A 21,514-nucleotide genomic window follows, 5' to 3' on the forward strand; every position below is an offset into this window, starting at 1 on the left:
CACGTGGCATCAGTTCCCCATCGCACCATCATGAGAACAGCCCACCGCTCGGTTGAAACAGACATCAGCTGGCCTGGATGGTGTAGAGGGTGAAAGAAGCATTCGGAAGCAGCTTACCTTTGGGTTATACCAGGCAGTCAGATTCCACTTGGATCAAAGCGTCCTATCTCAATACTAAAGGTAATGGTAGATCGAACTTTAAACAAGACCGGCTTTAAAAAAATAATAATAATAATTAATTAATTAATTTCTCGCTGCGTTGGGTCTTCGTTGCTGTGCGTGGGCTTTCTCTAGTTGCGGTGAGCGGGGGCTACTCTTTGTTGTGGTGCGCGGGCCTCTCATTGTGGTGGCTTTTCTTGTCGTGGAGCACAGGCTCTAGGCGCGCGGGCTTCAGCAGTTGTGGCACATGAACTCCAGGGCGCAGGCTCAGTAGTTGTGGTGCAAGGGCTTAGTTGCTCCGTGTCATGTGGAATCTTCCTGGCCCAAGGCTTGAACCTGTGGCCCCTGCATTGGCAGGCGGATTCTTAACCACCGAGCCACCAGGGAAGCCCCAAGACCAGCTCCTAATTGCAAAATGCTGAAGACAAAACAGGAGCCTAACGGTTTGCCCCTTTTCCCCCCAAAACTGTCAGGAAATGGCCTCAACTCATTTTGCAATGGATGGAAATATTGCGGAGAGGAGGCTGTGAGCTGTGTGTCAGGAAGTCATTTAGACGTATCGCTCACGGCAATCTCCCTTGTTGTCCATCCCACTAAGCTTTGAGAAATGGTTAATTATTCATTTTGCTAGTAAGTAATGGCTTTATCTTATCATAAGCATGAACAATACTGGAGACCGGCTTGAGAACGGTACAAAGATGCTCTGTCTTTTGTCCATTCCTTGGTTTCTTCTCTCTGCTAATGTGGTTTGAGTGTCTTCTGGGCGCTGGGCCCTGGGCTGAATGCTGGCGATCTCAGGGTGAACGAGCAGCCCCTCCCCCCAAAGGGCTCAGGCTCCAGGCCTGGAGGACCGAAGGGCGTGCATTTCTGTTGGAAGGACATGCATTCCAGGCACTGGCAACGGGGAGGCAGAGGAGGCAGCCAGGCACAGCTGGACACCGGCTCGGCTTTCTCCTCAGAAGGATGTTGACAACTTGCACTGCTGAGATTGATTCAAGAACCCAGAGAACCTCATGTTTGTCAACAATCCCTCCTATCAGTGTGTCAACCTCAGGCCCATGGACCAAATCCACGCTGCTGCTTGTTTCTGTAAGGCCTGAAGGCCGAGAATCGTTTTCACCTTTTTAATTGGTAAAAAAAAAAAAAAAATCAGAATTGTAATAATATATTGTGACATGCGAGAATGACGTGAAATTCAAATCTTAGTGTCTAGAAATAAAGTGGTGTTGGAACACGGCTGTGCCCAGTCTCATTGCACGTGGCTGCTTTTGTGCTGTGGAATGATTCAGCTCTGCGTCTCAGCCCAAAGTGGCCGTGAGTCATCTGCCGAGAAACGGGTGTGGCCGTGTTCCCAGCACAACTTTTCTGCTGGTTTTCATAGTCTAGCCAACTCTGCCTAAACCAAAGCCCATAGGTTCACGGCAAGGATTCAGCTACTTTCTCATCTCTGACTGATTATCATGTCGAGAGAGAGGGAGCATAGGAAACCACGGGCAGGAAGAAGCTCCATGGACAGGAAAGTCCACATCCTGGGCTTAGTAAGAAGGGAGCCTGTAGAGGTGTGCTGATCCGTAACCAATTTGCAAGGTGACAATTGCATTCACCAGAATTTCCTTCAGTGAAGGCACTGAGTGTTCTAAGGAGAAATACTTTATTGAGCCACTTGGGATGTGAGTGGGGAGATGAGGTCTCCTGAGAGCAAAAAGGGTCACTGGTCGCCTTTCCAGAGAAGGCCTTGTTTCGCTGAGCGTGTTTGTGGGAGAAACTGGGGCTGAGCTGAATTGCTTCACTTAGCAGAAAGAAAGCAGGACTGGGCATTGGCGGGGACAAAAGGAATCAAGGAGAAAGCTGTGGGCCCCATGCAGAGAGGGCAGAAAAGAAATCTCTGAGTTTTCAGAGAAATGTGTGAGAGGCTTTATCAGCTGTTGCCAGGGCAGGGTGAGGTCCCCCCACTTCCGTGTTCCCCTTGTGAAATTCACTGCCGTCTCCGTTACTCATTCGTTGGTGCTTTGGTGAGGGAGGGTGGTTTGGTGAGGGAGGGTCCTTTCGAGGGAAACTGTCCTGCTCGGGGTTGGCATCAAGTGAAACTAGAGGTGACGTGTTAGGCTTAGGGAAATGCGGGGGCATGGCTGACATTTGGTTCACATCTTGACGGCACCTCATTCAGGTCTGAGCAGACACTGTGCCCTCTGTGGGGCCTTCCCCGGGCACCTATTCTTAAGTTGCTTCCTTTCCCTCATTCTTCATCCTTCCCAATCCCTATGCCTTCTTTTAGTTTTCTTTAAGATACCTATCATCACCTGACATACTCTTTTATAATTATTTGGTTGTGTGTTGGATGTCTCTTCTCCCGTATTTAGGGTCCGTGAGAGACAGCAGGGATGTCGTCCGTTTTGCTCACTTCGGCATCTCCAGGGCTTAGAACAGTGCCCAGCACATATTAGATAGAATACATTTGTTCAGCAAACGGTCAGGAGATGCAGGGGTCCCTGCTCACTGCCACAAGCTGCGGAGTAGCTCCTGTTGGTCCACCTGCCAAATCGGGGGCTGTATCTTTGTACTGCCCGCCCCCCCCAAACTCAAACCCGAGCCATTTCTCACCTGGAAGACACCAACGGTCTCCTAAATGTCCACCTCTTCCACTCCTGCCCCCTCCAAATCTGGGCTCTACGCCACAGACTATCCTTTCCAAAATGTAATTCGAATAATGTCACTTCCTGGCTTGAAACCCTCTCATTGCTTCCTGTCACTCTGAGAACAAAATCTATACTACTTCTCATGGCTTACCTAGGTAACTGAGCTTACCTAAATGGTTCTATCTTTTTTTTAAAAAAATTTTTTCTAGATCCTATCATGTTTTATCTTCAGCATTAGCCATCCTGATTTTTAAAAAAATTTTATTTATTTATTTATGGCTGTGTTGGGTCTTTGTTTCTGCGCGTGGGCTCTCTCTAGTTGTGGTGAGCGGGGACCACTCTTAATCGCGGTACGCGGCCCTCTCACTGCTGTGGCCTCTCCCGTTGCGGAGCACAGGCTCCGGACGCGCAGGCTCAGCGGCCACGGCTCACGGGCTCAGCCGCTCTGCGGCATGTGGGATCCTCCCGGACCGGGGCACGAACCCGCGTCCCCTGCATCGGCAGGCGGACTCTCAACCACTGCGCCACCAGGGAAGCCCTAAATGGTTCTATCTTTATATACCATCTTTGTGTTCTTGCTCCCTGTGCTGTAGCCACATCCCTACCCACTGCGTTCTTGCAAAACATCATGCTGTCTTCCCTTTAGGACCTTGACACTTGGAGGTTCTGTGCCTCCCGAGTCTCCCTTGACTGCCTCCTTCACATCACTGGAGCTCCAGCTCAAAGATCGGGCACCTCAGAGACGTGTTCACTGACAATCTGTCTAAAATCATCCACCCCAAAGACGATCACTTTTTATCGCATCACCTTGCTCTGTTATCTCTTCCTTCTGGCTCCCATCACTAGATGTAATCCTCTTATTCATTCTGTTGTTTACTAGTTTACAGTCTGTTTTCCTTCCCTAGGATGTTGGCACCTGGATAGCAGTGACCTTGACCATCTTATGAATTGCCAATACCTAGAATAGTACATAGCACACCATATAGATGCTCAATAAGTACTTTTCAAAGGAATGATTGAATTGATCCGACAGCAAAGGAGTTGCTTTTTACTCATCTTTCAGTGCCCAGTTCCTCAAATAATATGTGTTAGTCCTTGGTAGTTCTGCCCACGTAATTCTTACAGATCCTTATAGATCACGTGCCTGTATGTTAGGTGCATGTTCTAAGCTATGCCTTGAAGTTACAATGAGGTTCAAAAATTAGTGTGATGTAACTTTAAGTTTTCAGTTTGATGTTTGGAAGGGTTTGGAAGACCAGAAGTGGCCAGATAATCACCTCTGGGTCCATACTCTTTCTAGAGTTATTATAGTTATGTCTTTAAAACAAGGACATAACAAGGTATATCCCTTTTCCGGTCCTGCCATGAATTATCAGCTTCCTAAAGTGAAATCAAAATCAATAGCCGTTTTGCAGGTGGAGTGATTGCAGACTCCAACCCTTGGTTGAATTAGCATGTAAAGGGAAGTCTTGGACTTGGGTAATTATAGGATATTTCCTTAATAAACCTTATCTGATCCTTTTCTGCTAATAATTGTATTTAATTGTATTTACGTGTGAGAACATTTCATATTAATGGAGACTAGGGCCCTGAGGATTTAAAGAACTTATGAGGCATTTGACTGGATACAACCAAACATTACATGTCATCCAAAGCACAGGGAGAGAAAGGAATTAGTCAGAAAGAAACCAGATAATAGGAGAAACCCAACACGTTCATTAATTGATAATATTTTTATTAGGTTGTTACTTCCAAGTGTCTTTTAGTACTTGTACTTGGACTTAAATGTCTGAAAAGGAATGGGTATTCAGGAAAAGAAAAGTGATTACACCCTGTAATTCTGATTTAATTACAAGGAAATAGATGTAACATGATGTGGTAAAAGTTATGATGGGCTCTTTAAGTGATATATGTCATTAACATGTTAATTGGCATGAAATCTGAACTCAGAGCCAGACAAATCTTAGGTGCATATGAGGTCAGCTCCATTACAGGCAGCCTTATAATAAAAATTCCATACAAGCATTTTAAGTTTTATTCTACCATGTACCTTTTTCCCATTTATGTTCAATCCAGTGAAATTCCAGTCCTGCTCTTTAAACAAAAGGAAGAAAAAAAGGCTATCCCCAAGACACTGGGGCGATTAGCTTAAATTTGTCATTGAGAAGACACAGAGTCAAGGCCAGATTAAATGGGAGAATGTGTTTTTTTTCTGAGCTCAAAGACCAAGTCATGTTCTAAAAATCCAGTTCTCTCAGCATTTTAGCATAAAGATGAGATGAAATGAATAAAGATTTTGATTATTAAAAGACAACCTTTTCTTCCAAGACTCATCCCATGGCCTGTTTATTTTATTTAATTATAATTTTTTTGCTCATGGCTGTGGTTAGTAATCAAATGTGAAAAGAACACATCTACTCAGCAGAAGGAAATAGCCAAATTAGACCTGGGTAACTGTTCTAAGAGGGAGTAGAATGCCAAAAGGAACCTCAGAGCCTCAGACCTTCAGCTATAAATATTTGACTCATGCTTGACTGAGAAGCTACTATAGCAACTTTGCTATTGATTTGTTTCAGTATTAAAAGTACCAATGCATATTCTAATTCTATAGCTCTCGGAGATGGAAAAGTTTCTGTGGGAGCAGCGACATTGATGCCCCCTTTACATGATATTCTCACCCCATGCACACCCAGACTGGCATCTCTGTCAGCGGGGACATCTGTGAATATGAAAATGTACCTTGCATGGTTGCTTCTCAGAGAGTTCATCTCTGTTCCTCATCTCTTGGTGAACATTTATCCTAGTTTAATTCAAATGATTTTAAAAGAGAATGGATTCCAGAGCCTCTACTTTTGGTAATCATCTAAACATAAAGAAAAGAGGGATTCAGGGATTCAGGTAGAGGGGAGGACCCTCAGGCAGAGGGGATATTAGCGATGGATTTGATATTTCGCAGGTTTGGAGATGAAGAACAGTGTCGTGGGTAGAAGAACAGGATACAGATTCTGTTGAGTTGGACATGCCCCTGCATGATTCACCCTTCTGACTCACTCACTTCCTCTACTCCACTTGGGGCAGAAGGGCTTTCTTGATGTTTTCTTAATAACCCTAACTCATTCCTGCCCCAGGACCTTTGCATGTGACAATCCCACTCTCTGAAATGTGTTTCTGCCACTTCCCTTGTTCATCAGGTCTCGGCTCAAATATCAGTTCAGATCTCCTCTGGCAGCCTTTGCCAATTGCCCCGTAAACCAGCACCCCCTCCCACGTCTTTTACTTTCTAGTTCCTTCTTCTGCCTTGATTTTCTTCGTATATTGTGGCAGATGTGTATTTATTTGTAGCCCGTCTCTCCCCTCTAGAACACAGGCTCCCTGAGGGCAGGCCCCCGATCTGTCTTGCTCACTGCTGGATTCCCAGACTGAGAGCAGCATCAGGCACATAGAGGGAAACACGCACCCATCACGTGAACGAGGTAGGGGTGTATCCTGGTGCCCCATTCACCAACTGCGTGTTTTGGGGCTGGTTACTTAATTCGTAGGTGCCTCAATAGTCTCATTGGTAAAATGGGAATAGAGTTTTAAGAATTAAATGACTGAATGCACAGAACCCTCTTAGCATAGTGCCTGGCATGGGATAAGTAAGTGCTCAGTGCAAGTTGGCTTAAAAATGGGAGGTTTTTCTTTAGCAAATCAAGACAAAATAGGTTGAGAATTGAATTCCTGAGTCTGTAGGTGGGTGACAGCTGAGCTGGGTGACGGGGTCAGGAAAGCATCCTTCCTGCTCAGGTCTGCTGTGTGCTGGAGTTCCCAGCACATCTGTAGAGAACACATCTGTATACTGGGGAGGGATTGGCATATACTCCTTAGTGTGTACGGAGCAACTCCCCTTCACTGTGCCTACCTGAGAGTTCAGTTAAGGTCAGGGCAGCCTTCTATCGGGGAAGCAGCTGAGGGCAGGGCAGGACAGAGCATGATTATAAGAGAGCGGACCCAGGAATCAAACGGGTGTTGGCTTCAAAATCTCAGTTCCCACTGCTTCCTAGCTTTGTGATCTTGGGTGAGTAACTGCACCTCATGGGCCTCAGTTTTCTCATCTGCAAAATGGGGCTAAAAAAGCATATTTCCCCCCATAGGGCTGTGGTAAGGATCAATTGAGATAATGTCAGCAGAGTTCCCGGCGAGGACCGTGGTGCAGAGAAAGTTTCAACACGCATTGTCCATCGTGCTTCAGGTTATGCTGCGTCTCTGTGTGGAAACCACAGAAGGAATTCAACAAGCACTTGGTCTCAGAGGCTTAGCTACGATTCATCGAGCCCGAAAGGCTGCAGACATGAAAAAGCCCTAAGTCGATGCTAAAGGTAAAAAGGGAATAAACGGCAGCTGCCACGCGCTGAGTGCTGTACAGTGTGTGGCCCGCCGGTGCCCGGCCACCACGGTCTCCTTGTCACACATCCCACGGCCACCCAGGGAGGTAGACCTCGCCCACGTCTTGAATCGAGCTTTTCCTAAACCACCGATTTCAGAAACTCTTCCCCTGACAATCAAAACACAGACTCAGGGCTTCCCTCGTGGCGCAGTGGTTGAGAATCCGCCTGCAGATGCAGGGGTCACGGGTTCGTGCCCCGGTCCGGGAAGATCCCACGTGCTGCGGAGCGGCTGGGCCCGTGAGCCATGGCCGCTGAGCCTGCGCGTCCGGAGCCTGTGCTTCGCAACGGGAGAGGCCACAACAGTGAGAGGCCCGCGTACCGCAAAAACAAAAACAAAAACACAGACTCACTTCCTGGGAGCTTCTGACAGTCAGGCCAAGTTGACCAAACACCAGCCCTCTTCAGACATTGGCTCAGCAGTCACTGGGCAGTGCCAGCTGTTTGCCAGGTCACCTCTGGCACAGGTTTGGGATTCTGCACCTGTGGAGTATGACAAGGTGCAGGGGCCATGCTGATACACCAGCATCTCCCGCCAGGACCCACTGGTTCATTTCCGTCTCCGAGGGTCTGTAACACTCTCCTTTCCATGAGGAATGTCTTCTGAGACTCCAGTCCGCCAAGGCCTTCTGTAAGTTTCTGATTCAGAAACCACCTTGGAGGAGAACTGGGGTGTCTCTCTCCATCTCCCTGGTGCCCCCGGATGAGCACCCCCTGCTGCTCACCTGTTATCACAAAGACAAGAAGAGCCATTCATAATTTAAGCCCGCCCTTTCTTTCCTACACGCCACCAACAGGAGCCGGATGCCGGCGGAAAAACTGAACTCTTTCTCCCAGGATACACTGAAGATGAAGCAGAATCTCATTAAAGCTCACTTCAAAGATTCGTCCTTTATTTACATACAAACAAGTTTAAATTATCCTGCGTGAATCGGCTGTTAGCAGGGACTCTGCTCCATTATGCATGGTTCCTTAGTGCTCGGATCATGAATAATGGGCAGTGCTCCATTAGCGATTTCCAGTAATATGCTAAACTTTGGGAGCGGTCATGCTATTAGGTTAAAGTTTCGCCGTTTGTATATTTATTTTATTTCTTACTCAAGCGATCATACTCTGGTTCATCGGAATAGGTACTGCAATCTTGTTGTAATTAAGCACAGCATGTTGTAGCTATGATTTCTTTATTGTTAGTACTATTATTTAATATTTGTTGAGCATTTACTGTGTGCAGGGGATAGTGCAAAGGATATTATCCTTGCATACATAGTATTATTTAATCTTCACCAGAAGCCCATGAGATAGGTTTGATTCTTATTCTCATTTTCCAGGTGAAAACACTGATAATTAGGGAGGGATCCAAATTGTCCATGGATAAGACTCATAATAATTGGTAGTGCTGATTCAAATCAATTTGTCTGACTTGAGATACTCCTAATTGTAATATATATATATATATATATATATATATATATATATATATAAAATGATTATTATTTTTTAACCATGCTATTACTTTCTGAAGAGCTTCTCTAGATAATTTTTCATTTGGGAAGTAGATAGTTTGACACCCACGGTACAGATTAGAAAACTCATGGCCAGGAGGCTGATTGATTCCTGTGAGTGAGACACCCTTGTCTGAGCCCTCGTTTTGCCACCATTTGTAATGAGACAACCAGTCTTCCTGGATACGATGAGATAGTTATGCTCTGGCTTCCGTGGTTTTTAGGGTCTGGAGGGCAGGGGTTTTCTCAATATTCTCTCCTGATCACTGCCTCTGGAGGCTTTTTAGACAACACACATGCTGATTCTTTCTCTTACCCATTGTGTGACCTTTGGGCAAGTAACCTGACTTCCTCCACTTCAGTTTGTTCATCTGTACAGTGGACATAAGTACCTGCATCTCTTAGGGTCATTGTCAGGAATAAACGAGGTAGGATAAACGAGGGAGTAGCTGGCATGCAGGAAACACTGTATACATGCGAGCTAATATTTTTGTTTTTTCCCTTTAAGATCCTTCACACTGATTAACTTGTGTCTGATGAACCTAAAGTCATCTAGCGTGAACATTTCCATTTTTAAACGCCCCCTCTTTTTTTTCTTTTCTTTTCTTTTCTTTTTTTTTTTTTTTTTTTGCGGTACACGGGCCTCTCACTGCTGTGGCCTCTCCCGTTGTGGAGCACAGTCTCCAGACGCGCAGGCTCAGCGGCCGTGGCTCACGGACCCAGCCGCTCCGCGGCACGTGGGATCTTCCCGGACCGGGGCACGAACCCGTGTCCCCTGCATCGGCAGGCGGACTCTCAACCACTGCGCCACCAGGGAAGCCCGCCCCCTCTTCGTTTAACATCCTGTAGCTTGACCAACGAAGTCATCATTTATTTCCATATTCCTTCCTATTCTCGCAGCCCGGGACAGTGATTAGCTGATGGCACGTCCACTTGGTCACGCTCATGACGTAATGACGGATGTTAAGATGGTCCGAAGAAGTTGGTTACAGGTATTGTCTCTCAGCCCAATCTTAGATGATAGGAAAACCCTTAGGAGGGAAGTTTGAATTGGTCACAGATTTTATTTTTAACCTCTTGAGTTAGCCAATGTCAAATCCAGCCTCACTGTCAGGACAGGAAATGCTGGGGTCCTCTGGAAAATGTCTTAATAATTTCTGCATTATTTATTCATTTGGCTAGCTCACCTGGGAATGAGTTTTCCATTTGGAAACGTGTCACAGAATGCCCCAGACAGGAAGTAAACTTAAGAAGCCTGAGTTTAAGGACCGATACAGGCTCTTTTAATACACTCAACCCTTTCCTGCACAGCGTCTTTGCTCCTGCTGGCGCTGAATTCTGGGCCTGCTTCTCCTTTGCATACTCATCACCTCTCGTTCCACAGGTCCAGATTCTATCAATTCTTCAAGATTCATCTAAAAGTCAAGTTTTTCTTATTCCAGAAACCGCTTCTCCAATACCATATATTTATATTGTGCTTTACACTTTTTGAAGTGCTTTGGCAGATATTATTTCATTAATTTGGTTGAATGATATCTGTGTGTATTATTTACATGAATTCACCTTCTATTACATAGGACTGAACTCTCCTTCCCACAATAGGATTTAAAGCTTCTTTGCCTTCCCTGTGTGCTAAAGGGAACTTTGCTCTATCAGCAGGCTCCTGGTCTTGTTTTTTAAATCTGGGAAATGGGTGAGGAGAATATTAAAAAGAGCCAATGCTATCTTGATTCACTTACAGTTAAAAAGCAGAGAAGTTAGGGAATTCCCTGGTGGTCTTGTGGTTAAGACTTGGCACTTTCACTGCTCTAGGCCAGGGTTCGATCCCTGGTCAGGGAATTAAGATCCCACAAGCTTCGCGGCAGAAAAAATAAATAAATAAATAAAAGCATCAATGAATGTGTTAAAAAAAAAAAAAACGGAAAAAGCAGAAAAGTTACATGTGGAAAGGCAACTGGAAGGTGAGGGAAGTGGCAAAGAGAAACAGAACCGCAGGAGGCTGGGCTTCGAAGGGGTTTTGAAGCACATTTTGGGTGAGTTGCTAGGGACAAGTTGGTATTTCATGCAAAGTGGAGCTTTGGAAGAAGGGGATGAATAAAAAGAATCAAAAAGCAGTTTGTAATGAATGGATGTTCGCACCCTTTTTGGCATACTGGGAGAGGCTGCAGTAAAGATTTATATTGTTCTACAAACATGTTTATATGATGGATGGGCACTTCTCCTGAGTATAGCACCCATGTCAAAACGGGCCTGACCTTAATGAGCTGATGTCTGCGCTAGAGTTTATGTATGTATTCACCCCAATCCCTCAACACACACATACTCTAGGAAGCTTCCTGAATGCAGAGTTTGGGTCCCATTTTTATTCATGTAACCCATGAGGCCCTGCTTCTGATTGGTTTCTTTAGTGAAAAGGTGTTGATTTGTCCATATCTTAGAGACAAATAGTTCCTGTTGAGTGCACGGTCCTGAATGCCTTATGGGTTGTCTGGATTTTCAGCTCAAGTCATTTGTGATAGACCCATAGTACACAATGGACAGGGCTTGTTGGGCTCAGAAGTTGTAGATTTGCATTTTGAGTTTGCCCTGAATAACTATGCAACCTGGGCAAGTTACTTAACCTCTTTGCACCTCATTTTCCTTATCAAAAAACTTTGTTTCCTCTAGATAAAGAAATGTTGTTCACATTTTCTAAATCGATGGAATCATAGACTATATAAGGATCAGAAGAGACCTGAAGAAATTAGCTGGTCCTGAGACGGCAAATAATTTTCGTTCGTTTTAAGCTTTAATCAATGGTAGCATTTAGAGCAGTCATTTTCAACTGGGGTGATTTTCCTCTCCCGACAATGCCTGGAGACATTTCTGGATGTTACAACAGGAATGGGGGCAGGGTATGCTACAAGCATCTAGGTGGTAGAGACCAGGGGTGCTGCTAAACATCCTACAGTGCATAGGCCAACCTTCTACAACAAAGAATTACCTACCCAAATGCCAATAGTGCCAAATTGTTCTGAAGGATTCAAAGTCTGTGTCTTCCTTGAAACTCAGTGGGAAAGAATACTGTGATTGCATATATATGTGTTAGCATACGGTATTTGTTTTGCTCCTTCTGACTTACTTCACTCTGTATGACAGATTCTAGGTCCATCCACCTCACTACAAATAACTCAATTTCATTTCTTTTTATGGCTGAGTAATATTCCATTGTATGTATGTGCCACATCTTCTTTATCCATTCATCTGTCGATGGACACTTAGGTTGCTTCCATGTCCTGGCTATTGTAAATAGAGCTGCAATGAACATTGTGGTACATGACTCTTTTTGAATTATGGTTTTCTCAGGGTATATGCCCAGTAGTGGGATTGCTGGGTCCTATCGTAGTTCTATTTTTAGTTTTTAAAGGAAGAACCTAGGGGCAGGACAGGAATAAAGATGCAGACATAGAGAATGGACTTGAGGACACGGGGTGGAGGAAGGATAAGCTGGGACGAAGTGACAGAGGGCATGGACTTATATATATTACCAAATGTAAAATAGATAGCTAGGGGGAAGCAGCCACATAGCACAGGGAGATCAGCTTGGTACTTTGTGACCACCTAGAGGGGTGGGATAGGGAGGGTGGGAGGGAGATGCAAGAGGGAGAAGATATGGGGATATATGTATATGTATAGCTGATTCACTTTGTTATAAAGCAGAAAATAACACACCATTATAAAGCAATTATACTCCAATAAAGATGTTAACAAAAAAAGAATACTGTGATTGATTAGTGATGTCTGCCTTGGGTACAAGAGGTGGAGTTATGGAGTATGTGTGTTTGTCATCATGATATAAGGCCAAAAACCTATTTTATAGAGGAGGTTAACACCCAGGTAGCTTTTTAAGGCACATGGTAAGCAAGTGGGAGAGCTCAGGCTGTAATTGACAGCTTTTTGACTTAAATTGCATCCCTCTCAAGAGCAGAAACTGGATCAGTCTAGTTCACTAGCACATCTCCAGCACCTAGAACAGTGCCTGCACATGGTAGACATTCAGCAAGTACTTGTTGAATTAACGAATTGAGTTTTTGGCAAAGATAGCTGTAACTCTACCAACTCTAAGCCGGTTTTCTTAATTTATTGTAAAACTTATTTTCAGTTTTAATAGTTCATGTGAAAAAATAAAACTAATATGAATATGAAGGACAGCCAGTTTCCCCTTAAACCTCAGAGGCCACATTCCTTGTTGAGGGAACATCAACCTCGTAAAACACAGGACAACTTGTGAGCCAGGGCTAGCATCTGGGAAGAGTCCTGGATGTTCGGTGACTTGTTTTGTTTTGTTTTGTTTTCCTGCTGATTTTCTGATTGACCTGAAGAAGAGCAGTCTCTCAGCACCTCAGGTTTACCTCTTATAAAAGAAAACAAATGTGAATTATGGGAGCAGTTGGAAGTTTTAAAAGATTTAACATGTTTTTAAAACTTTTAAATTTAAAATAATTATAGATTCACAGTAAGCTGCAAAATATACTCATACCCCAGTTTCCCCCAGTGGTGCCATCAATTTTATAACTGTAGTACTGTATCAAAGCCAGGATACTGAAATTGGTACACGCTGTGAACTAGGCTACAGACCTTAGTTTTGACAATTTTTAGATTTTTGTGTGTGTAGTTCTGTGCAATTTTATCCCTCGTGTAGATCTTTGTAACCATCACTACAATCAAATACAAAACTGCTTAGAACGAAGAATAATGATATTAACAGCTACCATTTGTTGGGTATGTACTATGTTACAAGCACTCTGTTGGGCATTTTATATATATAACATTATTTAGTTTCACAACAATCTGGCAAGTTAGAAGCTACATGTGTTTTACAAAGAAGTAAAATGAGGCTCAGAGAACTGAAGTAACCCTGTAAAGGTCACCTGCCCGAGGCAGTGAAATAGCAAAGCTAAATCTGTTGGATGCCTACACTTGCCCTCTTTTAATAACTCCATGCTGGGATTCATTTTAAGAAAAATCACCCCGTAATCTCACCATTCAGAGATAACCATAGTTAACAATTTGGTATATTTCCTTCTAGTCTTTTTCTATGAATATGCAGATTTAAACTTAATTGGAATGAAACTCTATGCACAGTTTCTATCTCACTTTTTCTCGACTTCACATCGTATACATCATTAAGACCCTTCAGAATGATCATTTTCAAAGACTTCCCCAAATTCCATTGTTCCATAATGGAACGAGATTTCTCTGAGGCCCTATTGTTGACCAATAAAGTGGCTTCCAAATTTTTATTATTTTAAGTATGCCTATAGTGAACGTTTTTGTACAAAAACGTGTATGTGAAAATCCAAAGATATTCTTAGGACTGGATCCTGAAATGTGAAATTATTGGGTCAAAACATAAGAAAATTTGTATGATTCTTAATAGGATCACTTAAATATTTGTAAGGCATCGTCTTTAAAATATGATACTAGCTACTCTCCATCAGGGGCTGGTGAATTATAGCCTCCGGGACAAATCCAGTCCTGCTGCCTGATTTGTAAATAAAGTTTTATTGGAATACAGCATATTTATTGGAAACAAATATGCCCTTTTGTTTTTGTATCATCTGTGACTGCTTTCATACTGTGTCAGAGCTGAGTAGTTGCAAAAGAAACCACATGGCTAGCAAACTAAAACTATTTACTATTTGGCCCTTTATGGAAAATTTTGCTGGCCTCCGCTCTAGATAAAAGCTATGGATAAGAGCTAACAATGGCAAATTTGGTCAGAACAGTTATACCAAGCAAGCATAACCTCATAGCGTGGGCACATGTGAGAGAAGAGGCTGGAATAATGTCCAGTGAAGCCTGTGGATACAGGTCTCAGAGTTGTTGATCTCTTGTGCCCAGCGAAAAGCACACAGTTGGTATTTAATAAGTGCCTGTTGTTTGCTGCTGAGCATGGGGTGGATAAGGTATACGGCAACATGCCCATCCTCCCTTCTCTGGGCTTTGCATGGCTCTTGGAATTTGTCCTTGGTGGATAACTTCCTTTTCACACCCCTGGCATACAGAGAAAAGCAGCTCTATGATTTAAATTCTCCAAGATCAAGGATGTAAAATGAAGGCTGCCCCTGGCCTCACAAGACATCCAGATAAATCTCACGGCTTCCAAATGTGACTGTGTCACTCTGGGATTAATACCAAGTAATCCAGTGCCAACATCAAGACAGTGAAAATAAGCATTTACTCTCCCGGAAAATCATTTTATACTGATTACAAGTTGTAGCCTGTCACTAGGATGTGAATTGAAAATGTGCACATTTGCAAGGTTAATATTTCTCTCTAAAGTCACTCTCTCCCTTGCCTACCCCCTCACCCAGCTCAAAAGGAAACAGGAATTCCAAATAAATATTTATCCGGAGACGTCCTTATTCCAAGGTACAAAGTTTAAACCAGCTTTTCATTTACCTTCAAGACTCCAGCAATGGTCTAGCAGCAAAGTGGTCCAGAGCAGCCTTTTACAGCCTTAGCACTATGACATTTCAGACCAGTTAATTCTTTGCCATGGGGGCCTGTCCTGTGTCATTGGATATTTAACAGCATTCCTGATCTCTACCCCTGGTTCCAATACCAACTCTCTCTCTTGTGACACCTAAAGTATCTCTGGACATTGTCCAACGTCCCCTGGGGGTCAACTCACCCTAGCTGAAAACCACAGATCTAGAGATCTTGAAACAAGCAAGTAGCCAGCCCAGTAATGTCCAAACAGCAGAGCATGGCCATCTGTCTACCTTTCTAGCTCCATTTCTCACTACTTTGCCTTCAGCCTTTCAACCCAAAGCCTGCATGCTCTGTCACCTCCTGGCATTTGCCTGTCCTGGCCACTCTGTCTGGAATTCTCTCTCCTAATTTATACATTATGGAAAGCCACCTCCTCAGTGAAGTCTTCCATGACTACCCTTCCTCTAGGCCTAATGTGGAGTTAGACACAGTTTCCTCTGGGCTCTCATGACCCTTTCGACGGGCAGTGGAGACAATATCATGTAGGAGTTGGTCTCTAAGGTAGGGTTTCAAGCAGAAACTTCACAGAACAAAATTACCCTTGGGAAATCCCCTAAATCTGCCTTAAATATAGAGTTTTGTAGAGTCAACTCTGTTTCGTCATTTTTTATGCCTGCTAATGTTTAAGAAGTATTGAGTTACACTGAAGGAAGGAATACTAGGGAAATCTACATGCGGATGTCTGGACCTTCAAACATTTGTACTTTTAGAAAATCTCTGATCACAAACGGGGAACAGTATGTCTCTGCTTGCCTGCAGGGTTTACTTCATTTAGCACTGAACCTCTGTAATTTTAATATCAGTGAATAATTTGCCATTGGAAGAATTAAACTAGATAACATTTGTGAAAGTACCTAAACGTAGAACCTGGAACACAGGTAGGTGCACAGTGAGGTTTTCTGAGTTTAAATTGAAATCAAACTGTTCTTTTTTTTTTTTCTTCCAGTTTTATTGAGATACAATTGACATACAGCACTGTATAAGTCTAAGTGGACAGCATCATGATTTGACTTACATACACCATGAAATGATGACCACAGTAAGTTTAGTGAACACCCATCATCTCATATACAAAAGAAAAGAAAAAAAAATTTTCCTACACTGTTCTTTGAAAGTTCTAGAGAAGAGCTTGGCCACTTGCTTTGTGTATTTCTAAACTGGCATTGTCTTTTGTGACCACAATTGTCGAGCTCTTGACCCATTTTTTTCTCATGACCCTCTAAGTGCCTGTTTGTTTGTCTGTGTGTTTTGGTGGGCATTTCCCATTGGACTAGGAGTTACTTGAGGACAGGGGCCCTGCCTCATTTCTTTTGTCTCCTGAAAGCCTGCCACAGAGCAAATGTCCAATAATTTGCATGTCAAATGAAGGTATAAAAAATGTGAATTTTAATGAACATCTCCTGCACCTTACTTCCAATTTTAAAATTCTTCCCTACTGCATAGAAACATTGTAAGATGTTATAGGTTATGGGATCTGTGTAGTGTATTAAAAGCATATAACTTATTCTTCACCACATAGGACATGCCCAACAAATATTTGTTGTGTTATCGAGTCTTTACAACATTCTAAAAGTAGGGGAAAGATAGCAACTGTGGAAATGCTCAAGGGATTGGTATGAAGTGAGTTTCCTCAGTTGGTTTGGTAGAGATGGGTAAATCTGACCATACTCCTAATTTTATCTTTTAACGTACCCTTAGCTTTTCACTACCACTTTTGCCAAATCCATCCGCGTGTAGGAAAATTGCAATAATGGTGTTTCAAACAAGAGGGGAGCGAAGAGTCAGGTTGGTCTTTTCCCAAATGGAGAATTGAGAACAAGATGTCTGGATACCCTCCACCTCTGATTTGATTTACCTCCCAATGACTTTTGCCTATAGTGCAAAATGACCGTGGCATTTTTTATGACCACTCTTCTGTCCTAACAGGTACCTGAGTCTGCGCTTTAAAGATGTCCAAGGAAGAAAGTCCCAAACTAGAAACCATTTCTGAAGAATATCCCCACACAGAATCAAGGGAAAAAAAACCATATCTTAACATGATCCTGAAGCCAGGATCCAGATGGTCAGCTGAGACCACAGACAGGAGCAAACTTCCCGGGTCGTTTCTTCCAGTAAGGCACTACTCTTAGACAACCATTTTCTGCATTTCACACGGTAGACGAGTGGGCTTTTGTAACGGAAAGTGAGACCCCCGTGGAGCTAGATATGCTTGAAATTAGCATTGGGACCTTAATGAAAACTCAAGCAAAAGTGATCCTCCTCACTTCTAAAGCCTCTGTGTAGAGGCAAGTGTGTGAAGTCAGGAGCCAAGAAGAAGGAAGTGACAGCCATCTTTCCAGACCTCTGAAATCCGGATGACATCAGAAAGGGTTATTTAATTCCAAGGTACACCAGTGGGCTATTCACACAGAGGGAGGAAAAAAAGAATTTATATCCCTTTCATATATAAAAGGAAACAGATGTGATTTTCTCTACAAAAGAGCATTTCATTTAAAAAAAAAAAAAAAAAAAGGCGAGGCAGAGTTAACATAACCATTATTCTCCATCTCGGGAAAAGCAAATCCTGTTTGCCTGTCATTATGGAAGGTAGCAAAATCCTTTCATCCAGTGATTAGTTGTAAACATTCTGTCGCCTTCTGGGAGCAGGCCTCTGTTTCCCATCTTACACTGAAGCCATTTTCTTAGACTAATGTTTTATACACACAGCTCAGATACAATGCAAACTCCCGGTACCCCAAAGGCAACGGGGCATTCGTTTATACTAAATCAGAAGTGTCACCCTTGGCAACCTGCAGCAGTGAAACATTTATTCAGTCTTGCATTCCTGGCACTTAGAATTATTTCTTTCATGCCTGATAGCCAAATTACAATATGGCAGGTTTCCCTGGAGCTATAGGATCATTAGTGCAAGCTCACAACATACTTTCAACTGATATGGCATTTCGTGTACAGCTGCCAATCAAAAACTGGGATATGCAAATGAGGATGGGAGCCTTGGTGTACAATTCCTGTACCGTGAGTTCGTCACAGATTTCCTTAATGACTAGCAGTCATTCCGCTGAGTGGAAAGAACACAGGGGAAAATTCCCCCAGGAAGCTGGTTGCAAGAGCCAGAAGTTTTTACATTTGATTTCCATATTTATTCTCTTTCTTCCCCCACTGTGTGTTTCTAAACAGTAGGCCTGAAAATACTGGAGCAAGGCTTGTTAGATAAATACAGAGCCTTGTCATTGCAATTGAGTCTCAGGCCGCGCTAAGACCCGAGCTGTGGGTTCCTTTTAAATACATGCCGGTGGGTCCAGCCTCCTCGTATGCCGAAAAGGCAGGCTCACGTAGGGGCTGGTGAGCGCTGAGGATGAAATATCCTCTGAAAGATTGGGGTGAGGCTGCCTCTGTGGGCTGGGGCAACACCGTTTTGTCCAGTGTGATGCGGTCCCTGCTTTCCTCCCCTGCTTGTCTGGACCACTCTCCTGTTTTGCTCCCTAGATTCTAGCTTCTGGAGCTTTCTTTTTAGAATCTCAAAAGTTCCGAGCTCCTTCCTGCCTTAGGCAGGGCCTGGGCTTTGTCCCTCCCAGTTATCCTTAGCACCTGGCCCAGCGGCCCAGGAAGAGGTAGATGAAATTGATGGAATGAATGAAAGAAGCTCTCTGTGGACCAGTTACTGCCTAGCTCTGTTTGGGGGCCTGGATTAGAGCTCAGGGCCTGCTGGTGACTTTAAAAATGCCTCCGTGGTGACAGGGAGATAAGTGAAATATTAAGGATGAATTGTGAGAAAGGCTTGTCCGCCCCAGGAATGGAGAATGTGTACCCATCCTCCTCTCACTGTAAGCGTGGGGCTGTCCTTTACCAGGCCGTGATCTGCTTTCCTACACAGAGGAGCCCGGGACTGGTCCTTGGGAGTATATCACGATCACACGTTGATTAGCCTTTTTCTTCTTGTGAGGGCGAACATATCTACTTAGCCAGGGTGTGTGTGCAATACTAACTCCTGAGTTTTCCTCTGTTTTTTATTTTTGAGAAGCTGAGCTATCAGAAGGCAATAAAGTGACATTCCAAAGCGATAAAAATCCCTTTTCAGAAAGGCTTATCTCCTCTGTGCCTCCTGTTTCCATGTTATTCCTATGGCACATGGAATACTCTTCCTGGGCCGATTCCTTTATTTTTCAGAATGAGCAAATATAATGCCTTTTAACTGCAATTTTAGATGTAACCTCTGTTTAAGGCTAAAAACTTGATTTGAGGATATGCTGAGTAATTACAGATACCACATGGCCCATTACCGCACCATCTGTTTTCTGGTCAGGGAGTATTTTTACTTACAAACAGGTGAAACAGGTATCATGGTCCTTTTGTATTGTTGAACATAGGCCCAGAGAGGTCAGGCTACTTTGCTGCAGTCACACAGCTGGGAAGCGGTAAGCTTGGGATTAGTTGTCAGGACCTGTGATGGCAAATGCAGCACACAGTTCACAGCTACTACCCTGGCAGGATTGCGGGGGTGTTACAAGAGTGAGGCCATAAAGAAAGAAGATACGGACTTGTGTGACAGCCTCTCCACCAAAGAATACAATTGTTAAAGATGCTGTATTCGAATCTTAATCTGATTTAAATAAATATGGCCGCATGTGGCTAGAAGTGGATGGCTTTATTCACGAAGCCGTTTGGGGGCTGCACTTTTGCTTTCCTTCTTTCTGGGGTTTCTAGCCCCAGTCACATCTCTCGCCTGCAGTAATGAATGTCTTCCTCTCTGCCCCTTTCTTCCCTTCCTGCTATTTGTCTGTAAAGCAAGAACCAACTCACAGCTCCCACCCGTGAGCTCCTGGCATAAATTTCCCTGTATTTCTGGAAGAAATCCCTGCATCTCATAGCCCCTCAGGGAATCTGGTTGACTCTCACACCTCCCCTTGGTCAAGGTCACAGAAGCCTTCCCAGGGGCGTCACTCTGGCTGGTTCAGGTTTCCCATACAGCAAAAGGGTAGCAGACAGAGTCTCAGGTGGAATTCCCGTGTCATCCCGAGGATTGTTCTGGGAACACTTCAAATTGCAAATATCAGATCTGGCTTCTTCAGGAAGCCTAAGCTTTTTAGATGCCTCCTGAAATTATATTAAGGGAACAGCCAATCACTTACATGGTAAACTTCCAGAACTGAAATAACTAGCAAGCTTAAATAAATGAGGTATTTAGGAGGAAATGGGAATAGTGCATGTTTTTTGTAAGAAACAGTCAGGCAGTTATAAAAATAAAAGTCATATAGGTTCATCTGCCCCCACTGAACTTCTAGGGTAGATGCCAGGATTTAGGGCTGTGTGATTAGGGCTGCATTCAGGCTGATCGCAAACCATGAGTAAAATGATGCCTAATATTTGTGTAGTCTTTCTGGTATAGAAAGCATTTTCATAGACGGTCTCTTTCAAAAGCCCTGTAAAGTAGGGATTAGCATCCCATTTTACAGATAAGGAAACTGAGGCTGAGGAAGAAGCAGGGACTTGCCCAAGGTCATTAGAGCTAGGGGGTGGAGAAGTAGTGTCTTGAACTCAAACTGTAGAACCTTGTCCTTCTCCTCATGCCAGGTTTTCTCTCTGGCCCTGAGAGCTGGGGGCTCGGAGGTCACATCTGTAGTTACTGTGAATCTTGTGTGACTATATGGTTCGAGTCTCTGCAGGGCCGACAGGACTGCGGACTCAAAGGAGCCACACAGTCCTGGGATAGGGCATCAGGGCTGAAGGAGCGCACCTTGAATACTCAAGGTATCATCATCCTCGCCTTCTGTTTCTGGTCTCGTCTGACCACCCCTCACAGCTGTCTGCGATCCGTCGGGCCCCTCGCGCTCGCCCACACCCGAGCACCCGTGCTGTGCTGGCTCAGGCGTTCGTTGATTTTTTTTCTTCTTTTCTCCAGATCCTTTAGCCCCTCTGACTCTTCCCCTTTGGTTGGGGGACAGTCACAGAGGAACACAAGGGCGCCAAGGGCCTGGCATAAACGCTCGATGTGGGCTTCCCTGGTGGCTCAGGGGTTGGGAATCCGCCTGCCGATGCAGGGGACGCGGGTTCGTGCCCCGGTCTGGGAAGATCCCACGTGCCGCGGAGCGGCTGGGCCTGTGAGCCACGGCTGCTGGGCCTGCGCGTCCGGAGCCTGTGCTCCGCAACGGGAGAGGCCACAACAGTGGGAGGCCCGCGTACCACTAAAAAAAAAAAAAAAAAAAAAAAAAAAGAGAGAGAGAGAAAGAAGGAAGGAAGGGGAAAAGAAAGAAAGGGG

General features: G+C 44.2%; 1 protein-coding gene across 2 annotated transcripts in view; it reads right to left on the minus strand.

Moving 5' to 3' along the window:
• Positions 1-21,514, minus strand: part of TSHZ2 (teashirt zinc finger homeobox 2) — a 446,407-nt gene that overhangs the window by 52,801 nt on the left and 372,092 nt on the right. The window contains exon 3 of one of the 2 annotated variants that reach the window (XM_067012390.1): positions 9,736-9,752. The exons of the other annotated variant lie outside the window; for it this stretch is intronic. The gene's annotated coding sequence lies outside the window, so the exon portion shown is untranslated. Of the gene's footprint in view, positions 1-9,735; positions 9,753-21,514 lie in introns of those variants that run through there. 2 annotated transcript variants of the gene reach the window in all.

The sequence above is a fragment of the Kogia breviceps genome, chromosome 14 (genome assembly GCF_026419965.1).
Source record: "Kogia breviceps isolate mKogBre1 chromosome 14, mKogBre1 haplotype 1, whole genome shotgun sequence".
Taxonomy (NCBI): domain Eukaryota; kingdom Metazoa; phylum Chordata; class Mammalia; order Artiodactyla; family Physeteridae; genus Kogia; species Kogia breviceps.